Source organism: Platalea leucorodia (assembly GCF_965183815.1).
Source record: "Platalea leucorodia genome assembly, chromosome: 1".
In the NCBI taxonomy this organism is placed as follows: domain Eukaryota; kingdom Metazoa; phylum Chordata; class Aves; order Pelecaniformes; family Threskiornithidae; genus Platalea; species Platalea leucorodia.
This window is the reverse complement of record NC_138823.1, coordinates 132,354,756-132,371,896: the sequence shown is the minus strand read 5'-3', so window position 1 is coordinate 132,371,896 and position 17,141 is coordinate 132,354,756. Positions and strand designations below refer to the sequence as shown.

The window sequence follows — 17,141 nt, the reverse complement described above, 5'->3', positions numbered from 1 at the left end:
TTTGTAACTTTTTTTTGTACCTGTGAAATAAAAAAGTAATCCACACCTGTACAGACATAATCACAAACAGACATTAGAAAAATTCTAGAGTCTGATACATTGGAATAAAAGGATAAATTGAACAATAAACATCTCTCACAGTGGGTGACTACAGCTCATGTGAGCATCATAGAGGGATGTTCATTTAATGCAGAAGGGAGGAAACTAATTATTTGGTACCCAAGAAAAAAAAAAAAAAAAGAACATGCAGTAATTGACCTTTTAACATCTCTACAACAATTCATTAAGCTGTTTTGTACTGTATCAGTCCCAAAGAAGCTACACGTTTCTAAGTACTTCTGGAATAGCCTACCAGGAGTGCAACACAGACCTAATCTGGCAATAGAGTGTAATTTGGTGTAAATCTGCAGCAGGCAGACCGAAACCCTTGGGGAGGAATCGGCCAATTCTTTCCCTTCTCAAAGTTAGCCATTTATTTCTGCTGCAACTCCTACTAAAACCAGTCGCAACATGACTACAGAGTGGAATGAGAGTGGAAAATTAATCCAGTTAATAACTAATCAGGAAAAAAGCCAGATTTTTAGCCACACTGTTTGCTGAACCAGTTCACTGCATGAACGTGCTGCCAGCATATAGGAGATGAAAAGAGCAGATCAGGCAGCTGCAGAGAGGAGGGCAGAGCAGAACTACCCCTTTTGGAAGCAGAGGATTATGCTGGTTTACACTGAAAATGGAACTAGGAACAAAGTGACAGGGAATGGTGAGAAAGCAAGTGACTTGCCCAAAACAACCTGCAACAGACATGCCTTCTAAAAATTCAGAGTTTGATGCACATGAGCAAAGGCTGCCAGTAATGTCAAGTCTGACTGAAACCAAACACTAGAAATCTTACAGTTTGCATGATGGATAAGCCATTTACAAGTGTCATTATATAGTGCTAGCTTTAATTGCTCTGAGCTAAATATAGCTTTCAGAATTTAATAGCTCCCCCCCAGCTTTTGAGTCTTTCAAGGAGAGAAAAATCTTCCCATTAGAAAAAGCACACAGGCATACACAGTTGGATGTTACCACAGAGAAGCAGGAAGCAAACCATTAAGGTGATTAAGTTAGAGTCTCCAACACTCATTCAGAACTCCTGTTTTTCAAGACACCAATTGCTTTCCTATTCCACCACTCTGGTTCCAGTTACAGCAGACGACGGAAGCATGCGTACCTGCTCCTTTTCAAACTAAGCCAGTTTGTTGCTTTATTAGCAGACTGTACTGAATCCTGCTCACCCCGTGTTTCAGGTCAAGCTGTCGCCGTTACCAGCAAGCTGCCCTGGGACCCACATGCTTCTCCGTGTGCCACCTAGCGAGGCACCGCAGGGGAAGAAGAGAAGGAGCGAATCCCCTGCACACACATGCAGCCTGACCCCTCCCCACAGCCCTTGTATTGGCATCACATACACGAGGGGGTTCAAAATCTGCTATGACAGCAGAGGCTGCAGCACCCCGATAAAGGCATGAAGCAAGTTCTCTCTTCTGCCTTCTTATACCCAATACAGATTTCCAAAAATTTAATGAAAAGTTTTATGTAGCAGGCCTTAGTTTCCCTCTCTGAGTTGATAATGGGTTTCAGGCAGAAAATTTGGCTGACAGTTAGAAATACATTCTACAGATTCAGCATTTCTGTTCACCTTCATTTTAGAGGTCATTATGTAATCGAAACCCACACTTTCTCTACAATTCCGGGAGTTAAATTAAAAAAAAATAAAAAAAATAAAAAGCCACTGCTCCAATGACAGTCTTTCTGCTTTCCCTCAGGCCATGACTGCAAATCCCTTTCTCCCCCCACCCCCACCATCACCTGGCTTGTGCCCTCTATCTATTTTCTCTGTGGTTTCATCAATGTTCTTTTTTCTTTACTGAGCTGAACTCTTAATTTTTATTAAGGCTTCTGGTCATCTTCATCCCTGTCTTTGGTGAGTGGGGAAAAGAATAATGGCATAAAAAAATTAATAATAATAATAATAATAATAATAATAAAATAATATGGCAAAGAAAGTATTCGTCAGACCATAGGAATTACTGAATGCCACATTAGAACTGAAGAGACAGGCCAGCGAAGACTCCGGGTTTGCCTGTGTTAGAGCTGTGGATGCACTGTAGGAGTGCCAGCTGGAGGTCTGCCAAGAAGGACCTACTACACTGAACAAGGCCAAAGGTAGTATGCCACAGCTTTTTCTGTCCTCTGACCCACCATTTCTGAGGTGCAGACCAGGCTGGATAAAACAGGTTAAAGGAACTATGTCTATTTGTTGCTTAAGAGAGGTTTTTAAAGCAAGCCTCCTGACATGTGCTGTTCTGCATTGGAACATCCATGCTCTACTGCCAGCTGAGCTGCCGCAGAACAGAAAGGCTCCCTACTATCAGTGCAGGCATAGACAGACTTCATTTACCCACTTCTGATGCTCGTTGCCATTAAGATTTTTTTCTTCTGAGGTAACAGACCATGTGGATAAATAGCATCAAAACCAGGGATGAATACTGGAGGCATGTTGCATACTAGATGTCACTCTTACAGAAGGCATTTTTACTTTAAAACTCTGCTAATCACAACAGCCTGTGTAGATGAATGTTGTAAAAAAAAAAAAAAAACACACATACACATGATGCATCTACTACAGATAAATATACTCTTTGTGCTATGTGTTAACTGTCATGAATCATAGCTGAATGACCTAGAACTCCGTGGGGTTCTTCCTAGTTCAGCTCTTCTGCTCCCAGGCAGCGGCGACCAGCTACAGGCAGGGCAAGGCAGGCTGCCAGGGGTGGCTGCCTAAGTCGCGAGCACCAACCAACCTCACACCCTCACCCCACATTTAAAACCATCATGTAAGGTGCAGCGGGTAGAGACATACCACATGCTACCTTTTAAGAAATTAGGAGAAAACCCCACAGAAGCAGAAGGATGAAAGAACAGTGGAGATCGGCCAAAGCAACAGCAGCATTAGTCTGGGAAAGTAAGCATGCAGATACAGTAGCATTACGTGACTGTCCGCTAAATCTGGATCTGGGGATTAGCAGGAGAGAGAAGATACCAGAAGAAGGTGATTTGTTTTCTTGCCACCAGTAAACTGGAGAGATTTTACTCTCCTCTCCAACATTAGAACACCTACATAAGTATAACGCCACTGCCTTCTTTTCCTCTTAGTGTCACATGCACACACAGAAACTCCCCCCAAAAAAAAAAAAGCATCAGCCTCAGGTCAGGACAGTTGAGGCCTAAACATTCACAAAACTTTCATGGAAGCATTAATTAAGCAGCAATTATGTTAAAACAACAAGATCCATCAGCGTAAATATATACTATCCACCAGAATAAATACATACCATCCCGCAGAAGCTGCAACCTATTCACAGTGAGTTTATTCAGAGAATTTTTCCCACAGAAAAAAAGAAACAGATGTGGCCAGCTACGATGCCTACAAATTCCAGAACTTACTTATTTGCCAGATGCTTTTCTCTACATCTGGTGACCTGCAAAATTGCCTCAGCTGTAGCAATAGCTGCTGAAAAGTTCTGGCAACAGTTACTACTGTATCTGTGACTTTATGGGGAAAGAAAATTATATATAAACATTTTCAGTTAAATATATGTGTATTCACTTAAATGCAACTTGAGTTTTTTTGAATGTTTTGATATAGATACAAATAAAGTCACTTTTAAGTGAATGCTTTCACAATCTGATCAAATATTTCACAAATATTTGGCCCTTCCCCTTCCTCCTTGCACTTTATGTATTTCCCTACTGATCTGAAGCTATATTCTTTCTGGGTGTTCAAGGTTACTTAAGTTACAGTCAAAGAACAGAGGGGGGTGCAGAATCTAAAGATTAGTTATATGGCAGGACTTCAAACAGTTGATAAAGCTGTATCTCAAGGCATTTGATAAATAGGCATTAAAATAACGAGGAGAGAGAAAGATGGGTGAAACACCAGAGTACTCAGAGTCTCATTCATGAGACAAGGATATTGACCCTCTAGGACAAGGTGACGCACCGAAGGAGGGATTTACAGATGAAAGTGAGAAGTGAAAGTTGTCGGGCAACCACGCAATCTAACCTCGCTGCACTAGCAAAGGAAAATGAGGATGTGGAAGAAGGACTCTTATCTCTGATGATTTGATAAAGGACTGAAAGTCCTAACACAGATGAAAACAGGGGCCAGGCAGACAAGTAGTCTGCCCTGATAAATGGCATGACCAGATAAAACATTTTGAAGTATTTGTGTACTTAAAAAAAAGAGGCCTATACTTCAGAACTGATGAACTTGAATTAGGTATTTAATACAAGGCTAGATATCACAGGGACAACAGAGTCTTAGTGGCTAAAAACCATATTGAAATGCACACACTATTCAGAAAAGCCAGTAGAGGTAGGGGCAGTACATATCTACACCACTTAAAACTGTGACAGATTAAAAAAACCCAAACACACCACTGCAAAAGAACAAACAGAATCTGTTTGCATCCAAAAAAAGCACTTTAAAAAAAGGGCAGTCCTGCTCAGAGTGCTGGGAGTCTGCAGTAGATTCCAAGAAACCAGACTTGGTACAGATTTTATTAGAATGAAAAATATCACAGTGACTTGGGCATTACAGGAGATTAACTTCTCTGACTCAAATGAGTAATAAGCAAAAGGAACTCGTTTAAGTAGTCAGGTACACTGAGGAATTCAGACTCTCTAAATTGATAATGCTGAGCTGCTGGCTTCACTAAATGTGCACAAACGAATCTGGAAATGCCTCATGGGATGCAGTGTGCAGTAGACAACTTGCAAGATGAAACACGCCTAACTAGATAAATATCTTCCCCACTCCTCCCAAAAAGGCAGGGAAGGAGCTAATTAAAGAAGTTGCACCTCATATGTTGAAATACAGGAATGAAGTTAAAACTTTCCCAAAAATTGATTTTAAAGATATTAAAAACAAAGTTCCTCAACAACACATTGAAACTAAGTCAAGTAGTAACCTGGCAGTGAAAATTTCTTAGTAAAGAAACAAAGACAGGATGTCTACTATAAAACAGGCCTGGAAACTGTCACAATCAGCATGGAATGAAAAGTAACAGCTTCCTGAGCATGAGCTGAGGAAAACAGATGACACTGCTACAGATTTCTGAAAGGGAGATGAAATTGTACATATAGTTGCAAATAACACTTCATGCATTCTCAAGTTATTGTGCCTACTTCACCTCTAGCCAATATAAAGATTTAAGAACCATTATCTATATGTTTTAAGCAGACAAAAAAAAAAAAAAAACCAACACAAACACCCAGTAGGAGATACTCTATGATGGCAGGAGAGCAAACAGAATACCTGTCTTCAGAGCTGGAGGTGAGAGAAGAAAAAGGAAAATAAATCAGCCCTACTACCATCAGTAACATGCAAGATTACAAATTAAGTCAGAGTCAGAAGGAAATACCAAAGTCAATGGTAATAGATTGTCTTTTTTTAATTTTTTTTTTTTTTTCTTTAAGTTAAGGGAAATCCACAGATCTCATCTGGACCTGACAACAGCTGCATAAAATAATAAAGCTGGCAATGACGTTATTTAGTAGAAGAATTGCAAAGTGACTAAGTAACTGGCTAGAGAAGATGATAAAAAAATATCAGGCTGGACACGGATCAGAAGAGGTTGCCAAGAATTATCTTGGGCCTAGTTTTATTTAACAGTCCTACTAGTGGCAAGGGAATTGAAGTATCTAATAAAAGTTGCTGCTGATGAAAAGTATAGAGGCACCTCTGATGCACCGAATGACTAGAACACCAGGTGAGAGGAACCACATGAACAGAAGTGGTGACAGGGAATGCAGTTCATCAGTCCTGAGGCCAAGGTCAGGACCTGAGGAGTCAGACAAGCAGAAGTTCTGCTATGACAGCTAGAAGTGACCAAGGAGCGGAAGGTACTTACATGTATGAGCTGATTACACATTCACTCCATCACCAATTTGATGAAGGTCTGAAAAGAGAAAAAAGCTCCCCTTTGACATAAAGTAAGGCATTTCCTACAGAGACATATAGGGAAGCATTTAAAAAAGTCATTGTGCAAGGCACTGCCAGCACCTAATCTGGTCAGGAAACAACAAATAGCACCTAAGACACACCTGCGATCACTGTAAGCTTATGCAAGGAAGACTGACAGCAGAATATTGCCTGAAGTGAATACCATGAGCATACTTGGTCAGCCACAACACAAGATTCTCTGCATCTCTTCAAGTCTAAATACAGGTCTCCCAGACTGACTGGGGGAAATGGAGAATCTACCACCACGTAAACGGAGCAAAAAGTTAACCAGTTTACGAAGGCTCAGAGAGAATGTAGATGCTTTTATAAACTCTGAGAGAAAATGCCAGTTTTAGACAGATGTACAAACTGGTCATGGATACGTTTAGCCAGAACCCTGGAATAAAGTTTTAGTCAAAGCAGGGAAGTTTTGAAATAATTTGTTAATGAGACACCTAGGGACAAAGCTCTGACTTTTAAAATGATGCTTGTCGCTTTACAAAAGGGAATATACAAATGCATTGACTGCAACAAATACTGAACACGAGTATTCAGGAACTCTCTTTCAGTCTTGTGATCTGTCAGTACAGCCACTTTCAGCACAGAAGTCTTTATATACTACTTATCAACATTACTGTTGCTGGGATGCAAACTGACCTTGCCTTAATACTCTATAATTTCCATTAGTAAAAAGAAATTACTTCAGCTTTACTCACTCATATATATTTCTTTTGTGAACAAAAGTTTGGTGGGTTTTCTTGGGTTTTTTTAAGGAATATTAATTTCAAAAAGTGGCAGATCAAGGAAACCATACTTTTTAGAATCTATGTTTAGGCTACCAGACATATGTAGCTTCCGCTACATCAATTCTGACAATGAAATTTGTTGCTATTTTCTTCTTAATTCAATGTCAATACTTTGCATGCCTGTGCCTTTCTGAAGCCGATGACTGCAGTTTCCAGAGTTCTGGGACTCAGATCCATAGAAACAAGCATTTCCAACCCAAGCACAAGGCTAGCCAGTCTATGCCTTGTGATTTTTGTTTGCACTCCTCCTACATTCCACAAAACATTCTTGCGTGCAAATATTTCAGTGGCATTCACAGACCAGGCAAAAAAGCTTCCGAAGATGACTCACCTGTATTTACACAGAACATGCCCATTGTTTTCAAGGGCCAAAAAGAACTACAGGGAAGTAAAAAAAGCAGTTTGGTCAACCAGAATAAGATGTGAAAATTAAAGTTACGTACATTAATATATAAAAATATGTTTTCCCACCCTTCATCCCTAGTTCCCTTACCAAATACCACCCTTCCTCACAGCTGTAAGTGCATCAGGCTAGGCTAATACAGAAGATACGATTTTATTGATAAAGTAATGCACAACAGACACTCAGCCTACACCTTCTCTCTTCTCAAGTAACCCATTGCAAGGTGGATTGAGTGGCAATGCACTTGCAGACTGTTGAGCAGTGATCTTAAGGATGAAAATCCCTCAAGAATTCAAGTTCTGCAAGATGCGAGTGCTGGGAGACAGGCCATAGTGAGAAAGGCATTACATCTTCCTAATATTCAAGGGACAAACATTTTGTGGTTTAGAACATAAAATTCACTTAACAGCAAGCAAAGATGATCGTTTTGCAGAAGGGCTCTGCACACTGAACTACTATTTAATAGTTTAATTTGAGAAAACCAGATTCAAACAACTCTCATCCTGCACTGAATAGAGGGTGTGTTTATGCTAACCATGCATTCTAGTCATATTAAAGTAAATAATTGGTAGTTCAATGTGAACTGTCATTATGTCTGCACTATCAAGACTGAAACAGCATCCACAGTTAGGAAAATGTGGATGGTTTCAAATGCTGAGCCATGCCTCAGAAACCAAGATTTCCCAAGCCTCTTCAGGTCAGAAGCAGTCATCACCACAGACATGCCCCACAAAAATTTCCTGAGATACAGCCACTGATACTGAGATACAGCCACTGTTCTACCACTGAATTACTATGAAATTAAGGAAGGCACTCATTTAAAAATAGAGATGGCTGACAATACAGCTAGAAATAAGTGGGAAGTTGCATCTTCCCTGCTCACCTTATTAAACTAATCAACTAGGACTAAAAGTAGATTATTAAAGCCTGCCTAATGAAAACAATGACCTTGTATGTATTTAAGAATACTCAATGGTGTCCCATTACTTGAAATTTGAACTTTTAAAAATGTAAGATTATCACCAGTAAGGGATGTTCAGTACACCACACCAACGGCATGCTTATGACATGGCAGAAGAAAGCGACCTTGTATACTTAAGTGTTCCTGCAATAAAAGAAAAAAAAAATTTACAAGCCACGCTTATTAAATACTCCATTTTGTGAAAGCCTGACAATACCATTTTTTTCTTTAAAAAAAAAAGCAAACAAACAATAAGTCTCATCTGCAAAAGTGACACCCTGGCAATGGCCCTGCTGTTGATTTTCAAGTGGAAGCACTGATCCTGCTGAACTTCAAAGGGTACAGTACAATATAGTATTATACATAGGAAAATAAGCCATGAAATGAAGTGTGTGTGTGTGTGTGTGTGTGGAGAGAAGCCTATGATTCAGCTATCCTGTGGAAAATTCTAACATCTTATCTCCGAATCTGAAATGCAGTTCCATATTTATTCAGTGAATTGAATGAAACAGCATGATTTCGGCACTGCATTTTTATTCTTATTCTAAGAAAAAGGATGTTAAAAACCTTGTTTCAACAAAACAAACTGGACATCAGCTAAAAGGTGAGAACTTTATTTATTCACAATAGCAGTTCCCTACCTCAGCAAGTTCTCCTTTCTCAACAATATGAGATTCTCTAAGCACGGGGAGATAAGTGAGCCTTAGTTTTGTAAGGTTTATAAGGTTATCATAATATTGAGTCCTTCTGGTTTTAATACCTTGCAGATGCAGATTTGAAGGACAGTAACAAATCTGCAAATGAACTCAGTAATATCACTTTTTTCTTTTTTTAAAAAAAACAGGAAAGAATGAATGGGTTTTATACTTCCTGAATTTCAGCAGCTGTGGCAGTAGTGTAAGAGCTTTGAATTGTTAACTCCTAGCTAGGTCACTCAGTAAAAAATTATCAGTACCATTCATTTAAGGGAGACAAGAATCAAACATAATACTTTGGCACGATATTTTGCTCAACACCCAAACTTTAGATTTCATTTCCTTTTAGATCTGTTTTTTTGGATGGAAGGTTAAGAATAACATGACAAAATAGCGCCCCATACCCAGCCCAGGAATCTAAACCCAGCTGGGTGCCCGCTCAGCCTAGCAGTGGTACAGATACCACAGTGGTAGGCAAATAAGGGTCCATGACACATCTTAGCTGTCCATCATTTTATTCAGTAAATAGTATTTGTTGATGCCAGTAAGGGTACACCTACCGAATTCACTTCTTAAAAAACAGAAGCTTTCTTCCCAAGACATGACAAAGTCCTGTAGACCAACACCTAAATTCTTTTCCTTCCATTGTTCAACCTTAATCAGAATACAAGCAAGAAATATCAACTCTTATTCCCAACATGGTTGTTACTAAAGTTCAACAACAGGACTAGATTTACCCTAGATTCTTCTCTCTTCATATGCAAATTGCTTGTTATCTGACCTTAGTATCAGCAAATTAGCAAACCCCATTAGTTCTAGTTCTTTTCTATTTCTAGAAGTCAAATTCTGTCAGACGGACACTACCAATCCTCCATAAGAAGTCTATTCCAACAATGGTTACACCCTGCTGTATGAAAGATGACCTATATCCCACCCACAAGGTTGCTTATTGACTCAGTTAAGGCCCGGGCAAGAATGGAAAAGAACACCAGGACTCTGGCTTTTCCGAAATCATTTCTAGATCTAACAGAATTTGAAGAGCAGAGTTGCACTACACTAAACTTCAAAATACACTGGTAGAATTATCACAGAATGGTTGAGGTTCGAAGGGACCTCTGGAGGTCATCTGGTCCATCCCCCTGCTCAATCAGGGCCACCTGGAACCGGCTGCCCAGGACCTTGTCCGAACAGCTTTTGAATATCTCCAAGGAGGGACACTCCACAACATCTCCAGGTGACCCGCGCCAGTGCCCAATCACACTCACAGTGGAAAAAAATACTTCCTGATGTTCAGAGGTAACCTCCTGTGTTTCAGTGTCCATTGCCTCTGGTCCTGTCCTGTTACATATCTTAACAAGCGACAAAACCATTATCAGGATGTAATCTTTTAAGGAAACTAAACATGGCTGTTCTGAGTGATTCAAGTAACTCTATTTAACAGTAACAGCAAGTAAAATGCAGTTCTGAGAAGCTTCCAGGACATGACAGCACCAGGGCAGACCACAGAGCCTTATTAATCACTCTTACTTACTAGCAAAAAAAAGTTAGGGAGAAATCTTATCTTAAGATCTTAAGTCTTAATAACATCTTTTGCTTATTGTTTTTTGTTTCTTTGTTCCATTATCGCTTACTTAAAAAGCAAAGACCTGCAATCTTTTAGCAATAACGCCAGCTCCAAATAGCCTGATGCATGCTAGCCAGCCTGCTTCTTTTGAGGTGGTGAAATCATTGCTAAAAAAATGGACTAGCAAGTTCTTAGAACATCTGCCACCTAAACAGCTGTGTAGTTACCAAGAACCGAGAGGTTACGTGCCACCGAGCTGCACAGACACAGATACGTCCAATTGGGGGGGCGGGGGGAAACCCCACACAGTTACCAAATTGTAGAAAGGTATCTCTCAGCAAGTACCAGCCTGCCTGCCTTTGGCAAGCAGCAAGGTATCAGGGAGGGAACCCAAGAAAGCCACCACAAACTCCTACCACAGTCATCTTAACAAGCTAGCAAAGACTCAGCAGCCCACATCCTTTGGAGTTAGCTTCACCAGCTCCCCAGTAGGCAGACAGTAATCACTAGCATGTCTTTGGAATCCACATTGCTACTGACGGTTTACACTTCGTTATTTTAAAGTGCTCAAGCAGTACCACAGAAGATTAACAGACACTCGCCTTTTTTTTGGTTGGTTTTTTGTGTTTTTTGTGTTTTTTTTTTTTTTTTTTTTTTAAAGATATACGAGATGGTCAGTGGCTGAATCACATTCAAAGTAAAACTTCCTCCTCCCCCCTACATTGTAAGTTGCACTTCAATTCACAGTTTATGCTGTCAAACCTTTGTCTAGGGGATCTCAGCACTCGTATTTGTCACAAGCAAGGGATATAGAAAGAAATGATAGTACTACTCACTCTCCTTCAGAATACGGTATTTTATAAGGCTATTAAACAAGCTTCTTTTCTAGCAATACAGTTTCAGCCAGCGTAGTCTCAGGTAGCCAGTACGAGCAAGACATGTTCTGCATCATGTTCAGGGGAGACACTGCTATTATGCCTCGCAGCCTGAGGCAGCGGCAGAACCCTTTTGGCAATAAAAACTTATCAAGGCTGGTTTCAAAGCTATCTCTTGCCACTCCAGACAGGACAGCAAAAGTTCCGTAAAAATAAGAATTGCAGATTTCACTTGGGGAACTAAAAGTACGAAGAAACTCTCTCTATCCCTCCTCAAGGCTATTTTTCTAGACGCACTGGCAAAGCAATTATCTTGGAAAAGAGGGAGACATTGCAACAAAATTTTTTTAACTGAGTAGTTGGCGAGATGGAAGAAACTAGTGCCAGAGATCTGCACCCTACTCTGCTCATGTGAAAACTTGAAGGGCAGGACTTAACCTTCTGTAACAAGCAGAATTAACGGTGACACAGATGGGCTTGTGGACTGAGAAGGATAAAGTCTCCTGCATACACGGTTCTGTTGGTGACTGACAAGCTATTTAGAAATTGTCTCTTATGTGGTTTCAGCTACTCTCTGGGCAGAAAGAAGTAAACACGTAAGGCAAATGGAATATACCCACATGGGTGTTCTTTATCGGAACCATTAAGACCAGGAGCTTCATTCATTTTCACCAGAAACTATATGAAAATGGAACAGCCTAAATCAGGACAGTAACAACACATACACTGTGACTAGAAAAAGCCTCCGGAATCACAGGAAAAAGTGGCATAAGTCAGATTAGAGAGAGGTGACCTAGAAGTGACCTAAGCGATTGCCACAACAGATAAGACATGACACTTGTGATAATAGACTCTTTGCAGTATCATCACAAGCAGCAATAACAGAATTGGTGGAAATTAAGATGAAGGAAAAGTACGACTACATTCAGCCAGGGAAACATTTCAGACTTCTACTCTAAAAACATTCATCAGAGGATACACCAAATGGCCAGAAATCCCAATACTTCAGGTTTTTCTAATGGCAACAAGTCAGGTATCATTACAGTAAACACAGAATAGTTATAAACGCTAGTACAAAGACTAGTTTCTCACCTTTACTATTTTGTATTGTTACCTTCTTCATTCTAAGAACAGCAGTTAAACACGAGTGCTGCATGACAACTGCAGCACCACATACTACCACGTTTTTGCTGTGACAGTTTTTTAGGTTTCAGCTCAGCCAACATGCAGGCAGAATCTGAAGTCATCACTTTAAAAGTTGCTATTATGGAAAGACAAATCAAAATAAAAATCTCCTTAATTCCCAATTCATGCATTACATTGGAAGGCAAAAGAAAGGGAGATTTGTTTGCACACCCATGTTAACATAAGTGCCAAAGAAAACGTCTAGAAGGAAATAATTAAGTGTTGACATGGCAGCAGCTGTGTTTGCCAACCTAAATACGATGCAGCCATCAAAACCCCACAACTTAAAGACTAAAGAGGGAATCTTCAGTTCAAGTACTTGTAATTTAACAACTGGACTTGAAAGTGAGAAATCTAGAAACACAGATACATACACACCTCTTGGTCAGACAAGGAATGCAGAGCTTGGCTAATATGCTGTTCAATGACTTCAAAGAAAGGCTTTTACAAATTCAGTTTAAACTGTTATAAAATTGAAAAGCAACGCACAGCGGCACAAAGAATCGTATCTGCAGCCTTCCTTCTGTGACTTACCAGATGCTATTAGGCAGTCACTATCTTCATGTCAGGCTGTCTTAGGGCCAGATATATAATTAGTAAGTTTTCTAGCTCTTAGAGAGATCTCCAACTCATAGCAATTCTCGATGTGCTACTTCAGCTTAGGGCTTAGAGGTCAGTAAAAGTCAGTTCTCACTCTTATTCCTCCCTCCTGTTGCACATAACAGGGATTCCTGTCAAGTCATGCTTATCAGTACTTATTTTCCACAGAAAAAAGATTCAACAGCCATGTCTAGAACAGCCTTCATGCAAAGAGTGTGAATCATTAGCAAATAGGCATTGCAAAAATTGCTTAGCATCTTCCACATCAAAAGCGGCTGAACTCTCTTTCTTTACTTTCGTGGTTAGCATCATGGAGCGCCCAGACACTGAAATAGTATTAAGCGCTGCCGTGCTTAGTGCTACACACCAACACGTGACTTCTACCCTAAGGAGCTTGCACTGAGTCAGTGCTGCTCTGCCACACCAGGCAGGCTGAGCTGCACTGGGCCGAACCGACCGAATGCCTTTCTCGATCCCAGCTAGCGCTTCTTAGAGTGCTCACTGCTTTTACTAACGAGGCAGGCACCAGAACTGTCATTGAATTCGTATTTAAAAAGTAATTCTGATAATTTAACAATTATCTCCGTTGGGACACCTGAATACAGAAAAATCAGAAAGAATTTGCACAAGTTTTCTGTTTTCTTACTCCACTAAGGCTGCCCTCAACTTTTTTTTTTTTTAGAAAGTGTTTCAAGCAACTTGCAACAATGCGCCATGCGGTTCATATTGACAGAGCTCCAAAACTACTACTCAAACACTGTGTTAACTCATGCCATAACTTCATATATAATAGAATCTGCTATTTCTGAACATATGCATTACGTGAAAGTCACAAGCAGCTTTGCATGAGCAACAAGCTAAAACAGATTGAAAGAAGGAGTTACGGATATCCTGCCTCTCAGGATCAGACCCACAGTTGTGCTTTTCTTAGCTATTATGTTTCCAACTTTACCTAGATTGTCATATTCACTACCAGCAACACCCACATCACTCAACCTTGAAGGCAGACAGCAAACTTCACTCTAAGGTAATTAGAAATTAACATTGAGGAAATGTATTTTACATTAGCAGAACAAGGACAAGCACCCACAACAGGACAGAATGTTACATACAGAAAAACAACTTGTCCTTCAGATAAACTAGAAACTAAAGCAATGAAACATGTATTTCCAGGCACAGTATTCAAGGGTTTACATACTTGTACCACAAGTGACAGCTGCAGGAGACCAAAAACAATGTCTGTCGCCCGAAGTATACTGCTTGAACACAACCACAAAGGCAGAAGACAGACATGAATATCCAGCACCTCAAAGAGCAGAGCTGGGTACATTTGCTAACAGAAAGACATTAGTCCCAGTCTGGAGAGTTGTTTGTCAGATCACACAATATCTGCATCCTATTATCTGAAACTTGATACGGGAAAGGGCAATTAGATTCTCCTAGAAGTTTCTTTGCCTACCCTAGTAGTGGTGTATCACAGTACCTATCCCCCAGCCTTTTACCAGCAAAACCTTGCACCTTTGGTGAGTCAAACCTTAACATAACAGAAATCAGTTGAGAAATTTCTATTGACTTCAATAAGATCAAAATTTGCTGATATAGATACTATGCTGCTTCTGACATATAGAAGTACCCCATGACTGCAGTCACATACTCATTCTGCTGCCTCATTCATCACTGCGTTTTTTTCTTAAATGCACATTACAGCAAATAAAATTTAAGCCGAAAATATAACAGCAATTTGTATATGTATTACCTCTTCAATAAGAAGGCTTTTTTCATTTTGTAGCTAAGAGCACTGTTTATAGCAACTGAAAACTCAGTTTTACAATTAGAAACCATACGGTCTGAGACTGCCAGAATAATGCCGTATTTCACTGTACTTTCTACACAGCATGTAACGAGACCTACACAGAATGCAACAAATGAAGGCTGTTAGGCTGATATGCATCTGTTTAATAGATATGGTTTGAACTAGACCCGATTCTTTACGATGGCATACACACAGCTACTAAAAAAGAAAAAAAATAAGGTTTTGTATAAAATACAGTATACTTACATTTGCAGAAGTGAATGAGCTGGCCACACATGCAGTGTTGCAATAACCAAACTCCAGCTGAGTCTCACCATCATTTCCTGCCCTTGGTGAACATGCTAGTAATTTCAGCCCAACCACACACTCATACACAGAGAGCCTCTCCAATCCCCAAAACTCCCCTCTGACCTTTCCTGCATGGAAACCCAGATATTATACAAAAGTGTAAGAGAGGACATAAATGGGCCTAACGCAGTGTGTGGGGAGGGGGATATCAGAGTAAAGAAAAAGAGAATAAAGCATTGTGAATGCTATTGCTTTGTAAATGGACTAGGAATCACAGTGGAAAATATTTAGCTTAATCGATTGGGAGCACAGACTACAGAGTATTACTTAAGATTTTTTTTTTTTTTTAAAGATTTTCAATAATAAAAAACAAAGCTCATAGAAATTAAAACTGTTGTTACCCATGGCTTTGCAGAAAATGTCCATAAAAACACTTGCTTTAAATACCCAAACCGGACTTACAAGCTCTGTTGAAATTAAATAGAGTGAAACATTCTGAACTCTATGATTAATCAATGAAAGTCAAGGGATGAAGCAACAACCAACTGTTCCCTGCGTCCATTCTCAAGAAAGCAGAGAAGGAAGAAGACTGCTACCATCCTTAGAGGCCTAGGACAAAAACGTAAAGCAGACAAGTTACCTTACAAGGAAGAAGTAAATTTATTAAACGCCCTTTTCTCTAGCCATTCCAGATATCCTCCTAGTAAAAATAAATCAGCAAGCATCAGCGAAGAGTACTTCACTGTCAGTGAACTGTACCAAAGAGTTTTCAAGTAATGGAGTATTCAAATGCTCGTGTTACCTAATTTGTCCTCAAATGGAAATTAAATCAACCTGGAAACCGAAGCGGCTAGATTTAATTAACCTATTTTCTTGAAGATGTGGGCAAGAAGGAAGAAAAAAAAAAAAAAACCCACCCCAAAACGGTGGCGTTTTTTATTTTACACGAGCACAGAGAGCCACAGATTTAGACGAGAGCGACGGCTCTGCAAGCACGCCCGAGGCCTCCGAAGCTGGGCTTGGCAGCCCGCCGCGGCCAGCCCGGCCCCCCGAGCAGGCAGCCCGCGGGGAGACCGGCCCGCGCCCCCGCCCGCCGCCTCCCGCCCGGGGGTGCCCTCGGGAAGCAGCCGCCCGCTCTGTCGCAGCCAGTCTGGAATTCGCTCCGTCTCGCTGCCGCAGGGAGCGGACCGGGAGTTAAATAATGGACGAGCAGCCGCCGGCAGCGCGCCCCCGAAGCCCCCGAGGGCCGCAGGAGCTGAGCGGAGAGGGGCTCGGCGGGGCGGGCGGGAGCCAAGGCGCTGCGCCGGCAGCAGCCCTCGGGGCTCCCGCTGCGAGCCGGCCGAGAAAGCGGCTCTTTGTGTGCTAAAAAGCCACTTTTCTCGCGCGCCGAGTTCGCCGGCCCGCCCCGCGGACCACCGGCACCGCGGGGGGGGGGGCCGCAATCGCCGCCCGCCCGGGGGCTACGCCTCGCCACACCGCCCACCCCGCTGCCCCGTCCCTACGGCGCGGCGGGGAAGGGGCCGCCCGCCCCGCTCGGACACCCACCTGAGCTCCTCACCTGCCGCCGGCCGAGCTACCGCCCGCCGGGCGCCCCCGCCATGGCCCCCGGGCGGCGGCGCCCCGCAGCCGGGAGGAAAGAAGGAGTCGGGCGGGAGCGACAACCGCAACCATAAAGAGCCGCTCTACCTGCGCCGGTCCCGGCGGGGGCGCGCGGAGCGACACCCCTGCTCCCTTCGGCTTCTGGGGAACGTCCAGGAGAGGGACCGGGGGCGGGACCGTCGCGCTCGATTGGCAGCCGCCCTGACCAACGGGAAGCGCCCGCTCACTTCCCCCCCCGCCCCCGTGGTAAGGAGGCGTTATTCCCGCCCGTCCTCCCCGGCCGTTGGGGAGGGGAAGGCGGCGTTT

At 41.8% G+C, this 17,141-nt stretch overlaps 1 protein-coding gene across 1 annotated transcript in view; it reads right to left on the bottom strand.

The window, feature by feature from the left end:
• The window catches only part of OSBPL3 (oxysterol binding protein like 3), an 89,412-nt gene extending 72,546 nt beyond the window's left edge, over window positions 1–16,866 (bottom strand). Inside the window, exon 1 of the mRNA XM_082303759.1 lies at window positions 16,782–16,866. The gene's annotated coding sequence lies outside the window, so the exon portion shown is untranslated. The remainder of the gene's footprint in view (window positions 1–16,781) is intronic.
• Window positions 16,867–17,141: the final 275 nt, after the last annotated feature.